We start from the raw sequence: 13468 nt of genomic DNA on the forward strand, positions 1-13468 counted from the left end.
CTGGGTAGGACCCAGCCCCGCTGACCCCCTCCCCGGGCGCGGATTTGGGGGGCGATGGTGGGAGCGGGCGACTCAGTTCTGTCCTTCCTCCCTCCCCAGGGCTGCGGGCGGCCGTGCAGCTGGTGGAGAGTGGAGGGGGCCTCCAGCCACCCGGGGGGTCCCTGACCCTCGTCTGCAAGGGCTCCGGCTTCACCTTCAGCAGCGTCGGCATGTACTGGGTGCGACAGGCGCCCGGGAAGGGACTCGAGTACGTCGCAGAAATTAATGCTGCTGGTACTAGCACATTGTATGCGCCGGCGGTGCAAGGGCGCTTCACCATCTCCAGGGACAACTCCCAGAGCACGCTCACTCTGCAGATGAACAGGCTGAAGGTCGAAGACACGGCCACCTACTACTGCACCAAAGGTGCTGGTGGTGCTGGTGCTGGCACTGACCCCGGCACCGTGCCCCAACAGCCCTGCGCTGGGTCCCCAAATCCCAGAATCTTCCTGAAACCCTTTGCACCGAGCCAGGACTCTTTCCATCAAGCCAGAACATCCGTGATCTCTTCCCCCAATTCCCAGACTCTTCCTGAAACCCCTGCACCCAGCCCAGACCCCTGCACCCAACCCCGATCCTCGCCCCGAGCCTCCACCGCCTGCACCCCCGTCAGACCCACGCCAAGCCTGCGTCCCGTGCCCCCGTCCCAGCCCCTGGACTCCGCCTGGAGCCTTGCACCGAGCCCGGAGCCCTGCACGGTGCCCGCAGCCTGTGCTCACAGCCCGGGATGCTTACAGGGAGCCAGGGCACCGGGGGTCCCTGCGCCTCCTCTGCACGGGCTCGGGCGTCACCTTCGGCAGCTACGGCATGGAGTGGGTGCGACAGGCGCCCGGGAAGGGGCTCGAGGACATTGCGGGTATTACCAACGATGGCAGTAGCACAGGCTACGCGCCGGCGGTGCAAGGGCGCTTCACCATCTCCAGGGACGACTCCCGGAGCACGGTCACGCTGCAGATGAACAGCTTGAAGGTCGAAGACACGGCCACCTACTACTGCGCCAGAGATGCTCGTACTGGCACCGGCACTGACGCCGTGGCTGGGCAGGAAAACCGCAGGCGAGCGGCGTCCCCGCGGGAGGCAGGAGGCAGCGATGCCTGGCAGCCCCCAGCCCTCTCTGCAGCGCTGGCACGGCTGCAGCCCGTGCGTCTGCCTGCCGCGAGCCCGGACCCCAGCACCGTGCCCCAACAGCCCCGCGCTGGCTCCCAGCATCTCAGCCTCTTCCCTAATCCCTGCACTGAGCCTGGATCCTTGCGCCCAGCCCGGAGCCCTGCCTGTGCCCGGACCCCCCAGGACCCAGCTTTGCTCCCCCGGGGCTGCTGCCAGCCTGGAGCTGGTTCCAGGAGCTCTGGGGGGTCTCCCCTTCTGCCCCTGCCCAGGGCTGCGGGCGGCCGTGCATCTGGTGGAGAGCGGAGGGGGCACCCAGCCACCCGGGGGGTCCCTGACCCTCCTCTGCAAGGGCTCCGACTTCACCTTCAGCTGGTACAGCATGAGCTGGGTGCGACAGGCGCCCGGGAAGGGACTGAAGTACATCTCACTTATTAAACATGGTGGGAGTCACACAAGCTACGCGCTGGCGGAGCAAGGGCACTTCACCGCCTCCAGGGCAAAGCTGGGTCCTGGGGGGTCCGGGCACAGGCAGGGCTCCGGGCTGGGCGCAAGGATCCAGGGTCTGGGCAGGGATTTGGGAAGAGGCCGAGATTCTGGGAGGCAGCGCAGGGCTGTTGGGGCACGGTGCCGGGGTCGCTGCCACCACCAGCACCAGCAGTTTTCACGCAGTAGTAGGTGGCCGTGTCTTCGACCTTCAGGCTGTTCATCTGCAAGGGCGCTTCACCATCTCCAGGGACGGCTCCCAGAGCACGGTCACGCTGCTGTTGGGGCCCAGGCTGGGTGCAGGGGTCTTGGGAAGATGCTGGGATTTGGGGACCCATTGCAGGGCTGTTGGGGCACGGTGCCGGGGTCGGTGCCACCACCAGCACCAGCACTTTTCGCGCAGTAGTAGGTGGCCGTGTCTTCGACCTTCAGGCTGTTCATCTGCAGCGTGACCGTGCTCCGGGAGTCGTCCCGGGAGATGGTGAAGCGCCCTTTGACCGCCGACGTGTAGTCTGTGTCACCATCGCTGTCAATACCCGCGACCCACTCGAGCCCCTTCCCGGGCGCCTGTCGCACCCACATCATGGCGTTGCTGCTGAAGTCGAAGCCAGAGGCCTTGCAGCAGTGGTAGTAGCACAGGCTACGCGCCGGCGGTGCAAGGGCGCTTCACCATCGCCAAGGACAACTCCCGGAGCACGGTCACGCTTGCAGTTCCTGTCGCATCCATCCCATGCCAGAGCTGCCGAGTGTGAAGCCAGAGCCCTTGTGGGGCTTTGGGCTTGGAGCTGAGTTTTCAGAAAGATGTTGGGATTTTGGTGCACACTACCATTGCTCTGAATACTCACGACCCCCTCGAGCCCCTTCCCGGGCGCCTGTGGCACCCAGCCCCTGCCGGTGCTGCTGAAGGTGACGGCGGAGCCCGTGCAGAGGAGGCGCAGGAGGGGTTTTGGGGCAAGACCCAGGGACCGTGCACCCTGCAGGCGTTTGCGCTGGGGGCAGAGGGTCCGGGCTCGGTGCAAAGAGTGCAGGGTTGGTGCCAGGGGTCCGGGCTGAGGGCAGGGCTCTGGAAACAGGGCTGTGGGCCGGGAAGGCGCAGGGAAGCTGAAGCCCCCTTGCCCCCTCCTTTGGTTTCCCCATCGCCCTGACCAACGCCAGCCCCCCTGGGCACAGAGGACCCCCCAGCAGGACACATCCCGCATCAGCCCCCCTGCACCTTCCTCCTCCTCCTCGCAGCCCTGCCAGGTAGGACCCAGCCCCGCTGACCCCCTCCCCGGGCGCGGATTTGGGGGGCGATGGCGGGAGCGGGCGACTCAATTCTGTCCTTCCTCCCTCCCCAGGGCTGTGGGCGGCCGTGCAGCTGGTGGAGAGCGGAGGGGGCCTCCAGACACCCGGGGGGTCCCTGACCCTCCTCTGCAAGGCCTCCGGCTTCGACTTCAGCAGCTACACCATGTACTGGGTGCGACAGGCACCTGAGAAAGGTCTCGAGACCGTCGCGCTTATTAACAGCGCTGGTAGTTACACAAGCTACGCGTCGGCGGTGCAAGGGCGCTTCACCATCTCCCGGGACAACTCCCGGAGCACGCTCACGCTGCAGATGAACAGCCTGAAGGTCGAAGACACGGCCACCTACTACTGCGCCAGAGAAGTTTATAATATCGAGGATGCTGGCACCGTACCCGAGCATCCCTGTGCTGTTTCCCCAAGTCCCAGCATCTTCCCCAAACCCGTGTACATGCGCGGTGCAAAGGGTCTGGGCTTGGTGCAAAGAGTCCAGGCTTGGTGCCAGGCTGGTGCTGGTGGTGGCAGCGACCCCGGCACCGTGCCCCAACAGCCCTGCGCTGGGTCCCAGCATCTCGGCATCTTCCCAAATCCCTGCACTGAGCCTGGACGCTTGCACCCAGCCCGGAGCCCATGACTGGAGCCTGGACCCCTGGCACCAAGCCTGCACTCTTTGCACCGAGCCCGGACCCTCTGCCCCCAGCGCAAACGCCTGCAGGGTGCACGGTCCCTGGGTCTTGCCCCAAAACCCCTCCTGCGCCTCCTCTGCACGGGCTCCGGCGTCACCTTCAGCAGCACCGGCAGGGGCTGGGTGCCACAGGCGCCCGGGAAGGGGCTCGAGGGCCTCGCGGGTATTGAGAGCGATGGTGGTGACACAGGTTTGGGGCAAAAACACTTGAGATTGGGGGCAAAGGGTCGAGGTTTTGGGGCAAAATAGTTGAGGTTTCAGCAAATGGTCAAGATTTGGGGAAAAATGGTCGAGGTTTGTGGCAAAAACAGTTGAGATTTGGTGCAAACGGTCGAGGTTTTGGGGCAAAACAGTCGAGGTTTAGGGCAAACGGTCGAGGTTTTGGGGCAAAACAGTCGAGGTTTGGGGAAAAAGGGTCGAGGTTTTGGGAAAAAAGGTTGAGGTTTGAGGCAAAAACAGTTGAGATTGGGGGCAAAGGCTCGAGGTTTGGGGCAAACGGTCGAGGTTTGGGGCAAATGGCCGAGGTTTGGGGAAAAATGGTGGAGGTCTGGCACAAAAATGGTGGAGGTTTGGAGAAAAATAGTCGAGGTTTGGGGCAAATGGTCGAGATTTGGGGAAAAAGAGTCGAGGTTTGAGGAAAAACAGTTCAGGTTTGGGGCAAATGGTCGAGAATTAGGGCAAAAACAGTTCAGGTTTGGGGCAAACAGTCAAGGTTTCGGGCAAACAGTCAAGGTTTTGGGGCAAACGGTCAGGATTTGGGGCAAATGGTCAAGATTTGGGGCAAAAGAGTCGTGGTTTTGGGCAAACAGTCAAGATTTGGGGCAAAAAAGCCGAGGTTTGAGGCAAAATGGTTGAGATTTGGGGCAAACAGTCAAGATTTGGGGAAAAACAGTTGAGGTTTGAGGCAAAACAGTTCAGGTTAGGGGCAAACAGTTGAGATTTAGGGCAAAAATGGTTGAGATTTGGGGCCAAACGGTCGAGATTTGGAGCAAAATGGTCGAGATTTGGAGCAAAATGGTCAAGATTTGGGGCAAAACGGACGACGTTTGGGGCAAAAGGGTCAAGATTTGGGGAAAAACAGTTGAGATTGGGGGCAAAGGGTTGCGGTTTGAGGCAAAACAGTTCAGGTTTTGGGCAAAATGGTCCAGATTTGAGGCAAAATGGTCCAGATTTGGGGCAAAAATGGTCGAGGTCTGGGGGAAACGGTTGAGGTTTTGGGCAAATGGTCGAGGTTTGGGGAAAAATGGTTGAGATATGGGGAAAATGGTTGAGGACTGGGGCAAACAATTGCGGTTTGGGCAAAACTGGTGGGCGTTCGTGGCCAACAGTTAAGGTTTGGGGCAAAAATGGTGGAGGTTTGGGGTAAAAATGGTGGAGGTTTGGGGCAAAAATGGTGGAGGTTTGGGGCAAAAATGGTGGAGGTTTGGGCCAAGGATGTGGGAGGGCTGTGGGGGTGCGGGCTGTGGGCAGGGGTTTGGGGAAGATTTGGTGACCCGGTGCCGGGATGGTGGGCCACGGTGGCGGGGTTGGGGCCACCATCAGCATCTTTGGCGCAGTAGTAGGTGGCCGTGTCTTCGACCTTCAGGCTGTTCATCTGCAGCGTGACCGTGCTCCGGGAGTTGTCCTGGGAGATGGTGAAGCGGCCTTGCACCGCCGACGCGTACCATGGGCTACTACCGCTGCTGTAAATACCCGCGACGTACTCGAGCCCCTTCCCGGGCGCCTGTCGCATCCATCCCATGCTGGTGCTGCTGAATGTGAAGCCGGAGCCCTTGCAGAGGAGGGTCAGGGACCCCCCGGGTGTCTGGGTGCCCCCTCCGCTCTCCACCAGCTGGGTAGGACCCAGCCCCGCTGACCCCCTCCCCGGGCGCGGATTTGGGGGGCGATGGCGGGAGCGGGCGACTCAATTCTGTCCTTCCTCCCTCCCCAGGGCTGCGGGCGGCCGTGCAGCTGGTGGAGAGCGGAGGGGGCCTCCAGACACCCGGGGGGTCCCTGACCCTCGTCTGCAAGGGCTCCAGCTTCACCTTCAGCAGCAACACCATGTTCTGGGTGCGACAGGCGCCCGGGAAGGGGCTCGAGTGGGTCGCGGGTATTTGGAGCGATGGTGGTAGCCCATGGTACGCGTCGGCGGTGAAAGGGCGCTTCACCATCTCCGCGGACAAGTCCCAGAGCACGGTCACGCTGCAGATGAACAGCCTGAAGGTCGAAGACACGGCCACCTACTACTGCGCCAGAGATGCTGATGCTGGTGCTGGCACTCGCACCGTGCCCCCACAGCCCTGCGCTGGGTCCCCACAACCCAGCATCTTCCCGAGACCCCTTGCACGGAGCCAGGACTACTTGCACCAAGCCAGAACATCCCTGCGCTCCTCCCTCACGTCCCAGCTTGCTCCCGAACCCCGCACTCACCCCAAACCCAGACCCTCGCCCTCCGCCCTCTAAAGCCAGCCCAGACTTCATGCATCCAGCCTGGACCCTTTCCCGGAGCCAGGACTACTTGCACCAAGCGTCTGCTCAGAGAAGCCCTTTCTCTGAGCCTAAATGCTTAAAGCCAGTCCAAACCCTGCCCCGAGCCCCAATCCCTGCCCCGAGCTGTGTCCCGCAAGGGCTCGGGCTTCACCTTCAGCAGCACCGGCATGGGATGGGAGCGACAGGCGCCCGGGAAGGGGCTCGACTTCGTCGCGGCTGTTTGGACGGATGGTACCGTGAGATACGCGCCGGCGGTGGATGGGCAGGGCTCAGGGGTCCCAGGGATGGAGCAGGTGGGGTGCAGGGACGAAGGGCGGGTGCAGAAGCCGGGGGCTCGGGGCAGGGCTCTGGGTGCAGTGCAGGCAGCTGGGCAGGGGACACGGGAGCAGGGCAAAGCCAGGCATCGCTGCCTCCGCCGGGAAAACCAGTTGACGTGGGGTTTTTCCCAGCCCCGCACCATCATAAACTTCTCTGGCGCAGTAGTAGGTGGCCGTGTCTTCGACCTTCAGGCTGTTCATCTGCAGCGTGACCGTGCTCTGGGAGTTGTCCACGGAGATGGTGAAGCGCCCTTTGACCGCCGACGCGTACCATGGGCTACTACCACTGCTGTAAATACCCGCGACGTACTCGAGCCCCTTCCCGGGTGCCTGTCGAACCCAGTACATGTAGGTGCTGCTGAAGGTGAAGCCGGAGGCCTTGCAGAGGAGGGTCAGGGACCCCCCGGGTGTCTGGAGGCCCCCTCCGCTCTCCACCAGCTGCACGGCCGCCCGCAGCCCTGGGGAGGGAGGAAGGACAGAATTGAGTCGCCCGCTCCCGCCATCGCCCCCCAAATCCGCGCCCGGGGAGGGGGTCAGCGGGGCTGGGTCCTACCTGGCAGGGCTGCGAGGAGGAGGAGGAAGGTGCAGGGGGGCTGATGCGGGATGTGTCCCACTCTGTGCCCAGGGGGGCTGGAGTTGGTCAGGGCGATGGGGAAACCAAAGGAGGGGGCAAGGGGGCTTCAGCTTCCCTGCGCCTTCCCGGCCCCCAGCCCTGTTTCCAGAGCCCTGCCCTCAGCCCGGACCCCTGGCACCAACCCTGCACTCTTTGCACCACGCCGGGACCCTCTGCCCCCAGCGCAAACGCCTGCAGGGTGCACGGTCCCTGGGTCTTGCCCCAAAACCCCTCCTGCGCCTCCTCTGCACGGGCTCCGGCGTCACCTTCAGCAGCACCGGCATGGGCTGGGTGCCACAGGCGCCCGGGAAGGGGCTCGAGGGCGTCGCGAGTATTGAGAGCGATGGTGGTGACACAGGTTTGGGGCAAAAACACTTGAGATTGGGGGCAAAGGGTCGAGGTTTGGGGCAAAATAGTTGAGGTTTCAGCAAATGGTCAAGATTTGGGGAAAAATGGTCGAGGTTTGTGGCAAAAACAGTTGAGATTTGGCGCAAATGATGGAGGTTTGGGGCAAAAACAGTCGAGGTTTGGGGCAAACGGTCGAGGTTTTGGGGCAAAACAGTCGAGGTTTGGGGCAAAACAGTCAAGATTTGGGGCAAAACAGTCAAGATTTGGGGCAAAACGGTCGAGGTTTTGGGGCAAAACGGTAGAGATTTGGGGAAAAATGGTCGAGATTTGGGGAAAATGGTCCAGATTTGGGGCAAAACGGTCGAGGTTTGAAGCAAAACAGTTCAGGTTTTGGGCAAAATGGTCCAGATTTTGGGCAAAAATGGTCGAGGTCTGGGGCAAACGGTTGAGGTTTTGGGCAAATGGTCGAGGTTTGGGGAAAAATGGTTGAGATATGGGGCAAATGGTTGAGGATTGGGGCAAACAATTGTGGTTTGGGGCAAAACCGGTGGGCGTTCGTGGCCAACAGTTGAGGTTCGTGGCCAACAGTTGAGGTTTGGGGCAAAAATGGTGGAGGTTTGGGGCAAAAATGGTGGAGGTTTGGGCCAAGGATGTGGGAGGGCTGTGGGGGTGCGGGCTGCGGGCAGGGGTTTGGGGAAGATTTGGTGACCCGGCGCAGGGATGGTGGGCCACGGTGGCGGGGTTGGGGCCACCATCAGCAGCTTTGGCGCAGTAGTAGGTGGCCGTGTCTTCGACCTTCAGGCTGTTCGTCTGCAGCATGAGCGTGCTCCGGGAGTTGTCCACGGAGATGGTGAAGCGCCCTTGCACCGCCGAGTTGTACCATCTGCCACCATCGCTCTGAATACTCGCGACCCACTCAAGCCCCTTCCCGGGCGCCTGTCGCACCCAAGCCATGAAGGTGCTGCTGCTGAAGTCGAAGCCCGAGCCCTTGCAGAGGAGGGTCAGGGCCCCCCCGGGTGTCTGGGTGCCCCCTCTGCTCTCCACCAGCTGGGTAGGACCCAGCCCCGCTGACCCCCTCCCCGGGCGCGGATTTGGGGGGCGATGGTGGGAGCGGGCGACTCAGTTCTGTCCTTCCTCCCTCCCCAGGGCTGCGGGCGGCCGTGCAGCTGGTGGAGAGCGGAGGGGGCCTCCAGCCACCCGGGGGGTCCCAGACCCTCGTCTGCAGGGCCTCTGGCTTCGACTTCAGCAGCTACCAAATGGAGTGAGTGCGACAGGCACCCGGGAAGGGGCTCGCGTACGTCGCGAGTATTGACAGCGATGGTAGTTGGACAGGCTACGCGCCGGCGGTGGAAGGGCGCTTCACCATCTCCGTGGAAAAGTCGCGGAGCACGCTCACGCTGCAGATGAACAGCCTGAAGGTCGAAGTCACGGCCATCTACTACTGCGCGAAATGTGCTGGTGGTGGCACCGACCCCAGCACCGTGCCCCAACAGCCCTGCGCTGGCTCCCAGCATCTCGGCATCTTCCCAAATCCCTGCCCTGACCCTGGATCCTTGCGCCCAGCCCGGAGCCCTTGAGTGGAGCCGGGACCCCTGGCACCAAGCCTGGACTCTTTGCACCGAGCCCAGACCCTTTGCACCGCGCATGTACACGGGTTTGGGGAAGATGCTGGGACTTGGGGAAACAGCACAGGGATGCTCGGGTACGGTGCCAGCATCCTCGATATTATAAACTTCTCTGGCGCAGTAGTAGGTGGCCGTGTCTTCGACCTTCAGGCTGTTCATCTGCAGCGTGAGCGTGCTCCAGGAGTTGTCCCGGGAGATGGTGAAGCGCCCTTTCACCGCCGACGCGTAGCTTGTGCCACTACCACCAGGGTTAATATTGGCGACGCACTCAAACTCCTTCCCGGGCGCCTGTCGCACCCAGTACATGTAGGTGCTGCTGCTGAAGGTGAAGCCGGAGGCCTTGCAGACGAGGGTCAGGGCCCCCCCGGGTTTCTGGAGGCCCCCTCCGCTCTCCACCAGCTGCACGGCCGCCCGCAGCCCTGGGGAGGGAGGAAGGACAGAATTGAGTCGCCCGCGACCATTTGCCCCATATCTCAACCATTTTTCCCCAAACCTCGACCATTTGCCCAACACCTCGACCGTTTGCCCCAAACCTCAACCATTTGCCTCAAACCTGGACGTTTTTGCCTCAAATCTGGAACATGTTGCCCAAAACCTGAACTGTTTTGCCTCAAACCTTGACCGTTTTGCCCCAAATCTTGACCATTTTGCCCAAATCTCGACCGTTTGCCCCAAACCTCGACTATTTTGCCCCAAACCTTGACCCTTTTCCCCCCAGTCTCAACTGTTTTTGCCCCAAACCTCGACCGTTTTGCCCCAAACCTTGACCATTTTGCCCCAAATCTTGACCATTTGCCCCAAATCCTGACCGTTTGCCCCAAAACCTTGACCGTTTGCCCCAAACCTTGACTGTTTGCCCCAAACCTCGACTGTTTTTGCCCTAATTCTCGACCATTTGCCCCAAACCTGAACTGTTTTTCCTCAAACCTCAACTCTTTTTCCCCAAATCTCGACCATTTGCCCCAAACCTCGACTATTTTTTTCCAAACCTCCACCATTTTTGCGCCAGACCTCCACCATTTTTCCCCAAACCTTGACCATTTGCCCCAAACCTCGACCGTTTCCCCAAATCTCGACCGTTTGCCTCAAACCTCGACTGTTTTTGCCCCAAACCTTGACCATTTTTCCCCAAATCTCGACCATTTTTCCCCAAACCTCGACCATTTTGCCCCAAAACCTCGACCGTTTTGCCCCAAATCTTGACCATTTGCCCCAAATCTTGACTGTTTTTGCCCCAAACCTCCATCACTTGCGCCAAATCTCAACTGTTTTTGCCACAAACCTCGACCATTTTTCCCCAAATCTTGACCATTTGCTGAAACCTCAACTATTTTGCCCCAAACCTCGACCCTTTGCCCCCAATCTCAAGTGTTTTTGCCCCAAACCTGTGTCACCACCATCGCTCTCAATACCCGCGAGGCCCTCGAGCCCCTTCCCGGGCGCCTGTGGCACCCAGCCCCTGCCGGTGCTGCTGAAGGTGACGCCGGAGCCCGTGCAGAGGAGGCGCAGGAGGGGTTTTGGGGCAAGACCCAGGGACCGTGCACCCTGCAGGCGTTTGCGCTGGGGGCAGAGGGTCCGGGCTCGGTGCAAAGAGTGCAGGCTTGGTGCCAGGGGTCCAGGCTCCAGTCATGGGCTCCGGGCTGGGTGCAAGCGTCCAGGCTCAGTGCAGGGATTTGGGAAGATGCTGAGGTGCTGGGACCCAGCGCAGGGCTGTTGGGGCACGGTGCCGGGGTCGCTGCCACCACAATAACCACCAGCTTGTTTCGCGCAGTAGTAGGTGGCCGTGTCTTCGAACTTCAGGCTGTTCATCTGCAGCGCGACCGTGCTCCGGGAGTCGTCCTTGGAGATGGTGAAGCGCCCTTCCACCGCCGGCGCGTAGTATGTGTTACTACCACTGCTGTAAATAGTTGCGACCCCCTCGAGCCCCTTCCCGGGCGCCTGTCGCATCCATCCCATGCTGGTGCTGCTGAAGTCGACGCCGGAGGCCTTGCAGAGGAGGGTCAGGGACCCCCCGGGTGTCTGGAGGCCCCCTCCGCTCTCCACCAGCTGCACGGCCGCCCGCAGCCCTGGGGAGGGAGGAAGGACAGAATTGAGTCGCCCGCTCCCGCCATCGCCCCCCAAATCCGCGCCCGGGGAGGGGGTCAGCGGGGCTGGGTCCTACCCAGCTGGTGGAGAGCGGAGGGGGCACCCAGACACCCGGGGGGTCCCTGACCCTCGTCTGCAAGGCCTCCGGCTTCGACTTCAGCAGCAGCACCTTCATGGCTTGGGTGCGACAGGCGCCCGGGAAGGGGCTCGAGTACGTCGCACTTATTACCAGCGATGGTAGTAGCACATACTACGCGTCGGCGGTGAAAGGGCGCTTCACCATCTCCGTGGACAAGTCCCAGAGCACGCTCACGCTGCAGATGAACAGCCTGAAGGTCGAAGACACGGCCACCTACTACTGCGCCAGAGAAGGTTATGATGGTGCGGGGCTGGGAAAAACCCCACGTCAACTGGTTTTCCCGGCGGAGGCAGCGATGCCTGGCTTTGCCCTGCTCCCGTGTGCCCTGCCCAGCTGCCTGCACTGCACCCAGAGCCCTGCCCCAAGCCCCCGACTTCTGCACCCGCCCCCCGTCCCTGTACCCCACCTGCTCCATCCCTGGGACCCCTGAGCCCTGCACGGAGCCAAATCCCCCTGCCCTGTGCCCAAACTCCTGCACTCAGCCCAAAGCCCTGCCGTGGGCCCTAATACTTCTCCATGCTGTGCCCTGCAAGGGCTGCGGCTTCGCCCCACAGCTCCGGCCCGTTCGGGTGCAACAGGCGCCCGGGAAGGGGCTGGGGTGGGCGGCAGAAATCCCCAGCGCCGGTGGTGTTGGTGGCACGGAGTGCGGGGTGCTGGGGCAGCACCCAGCCGGTTCCAGAGGGGAGGACGGGGGCAGCGGGCGGGGATTTGGGCTGGTGCAGAGGGTGCGGGTTGGGGGCCATAACTCTGGGCTGGGTGCGAAGGGTGGGGGCTGAGGGCAGGGGTCTGGGGGTGGGGTAGGGGCCCAGGCTGGGTGCAGGGGTCTCGGGAAGATGCTGGGATTTGGGGACCCAGCGCAGGGCTGTTGGGGCACGGTGCCGGGGTCGGTGCCACCACCAGCACCATAAGCACTTTTCGCGCAGTAGTAGGTGGCCGTGTCTTCGACCTTCAGGCTGTTCATCTGCAGCGTGACCGTGCTCCGGGAGTTGTCGCTGGAGATGGTGAAGCGCCCTTGCACCGCCGACGCGTAGTATGCGCTACCACTGCTGCTAATTTGTGCGACGTACTCGAGCCCCTTCCCGGCCGCCTGTCGCATCCAAGCCATGAAGGTGTAGCTGCTGAAGTCGACGCCGGAGGCCCTGCAGACGAGGGTCAGGGACCCCCCGGGTGTCTGGAGGCCCCCTCCGCTCTCCACCAGCTGCACGGCCGCCCGCAGCCCTGGGGAGGGAGGAAGGACAGAATTGAGTCGCCCGCTCCCGCCATCGCCCCCCAAATCCGCACCCGGGGAGGGGGTCAGCGGGGCTGGGTCCTACCCAGCTGGTGGAGAGCGGAGGGGGCACCCAGACACCCGGGGGGTCCCTGACCCTCCTCTGCAAGGCCTCCGGCTTCGACTTCAGCAGCTACGGCATGATGTGGTTGCAAGAGGCGCCCAGGAAGGGGCTCGAGTGGGTCGCGACTAGAAACAGCGGTGGTAGCACAAGCTACGCGTCAGCAGTCCAAGGGCGCTTCACCATCTCCAGGGACGACTCCCAGAGCAGGGTCACGCTGCAGATGAGCGGCCTCAGGGCTGTTTTTTTGGTGTTTTGTTTTTGTTTTTCTTTGTGCTGTTTTTCATGCACAAAAAGTGCTGGTGCTTGTACCGGCACCGACGCTGTGGCTGGGCAGGAAAACCGCAGGCGAGGCGGCGTCCCCGCGGGAGGCAGGAGGCAGCGATGCCTGGCAGCCCCCAGCCCTCTCTGCAGCGCTGGCACGGCTGCAGCCCATGCATCTGCCTGCCGCGAGCCCGGACCCCGGCACCGTGCCCCAACAGCCCCGCGCTGGCTCCCAGCATCTCGGCATCTTCCCAAATCCCTGCCCAGACCCCGGATCCTTGCGCCCAGCCCGGAGCCCTGCCTGTGCCCGGACCCCCCAGGACCCAGCTTTGCTCCCCCGGGGCTGCTGCCAGCCTGGAGCTGGTTCCAGGAGCTCTGGGGGGTCTCCCCTTCTGCCCCTGCCCAGGGCTGCGGGCGGCCGTGCAGCTGGTGGAGAGCGGAGGGGGCACCCAGCCACCCGGGGGGTCCCTGACCCTCCTCTGCAAGGGCTCCGGCTTCACCTTCAGCAGCTACGACATGAACTGGGTGCGACAGGCGCCCGAGTTGGTCGCAGAAATTGGAAGCGGTGATGGTAGCACAGCCTACGCGCCGGCGGTGCAAGGGCGCTTCACCATCTCCGTGGACAACTCCCGGAGCACGGTCACGCTGCAGATGAACAGCCTGAAGGTCGAAGACACGGCCACCT

This window comes from Platalea leucorodia, assembly GCF_965183815.1.
Source record: "Platalea leucorodia genome assembly, contig: HAP1_HAP1_SCAFFOLD_251, whole genome shotgun sequence".
Classification (NCBI taxonomy): domain Eukaryota; kingdom Metazoa; phylum Chordata; class Aves; order Pelecaniformes; family Threskiornithidae; genus Platalea; species Platalea leucorodia.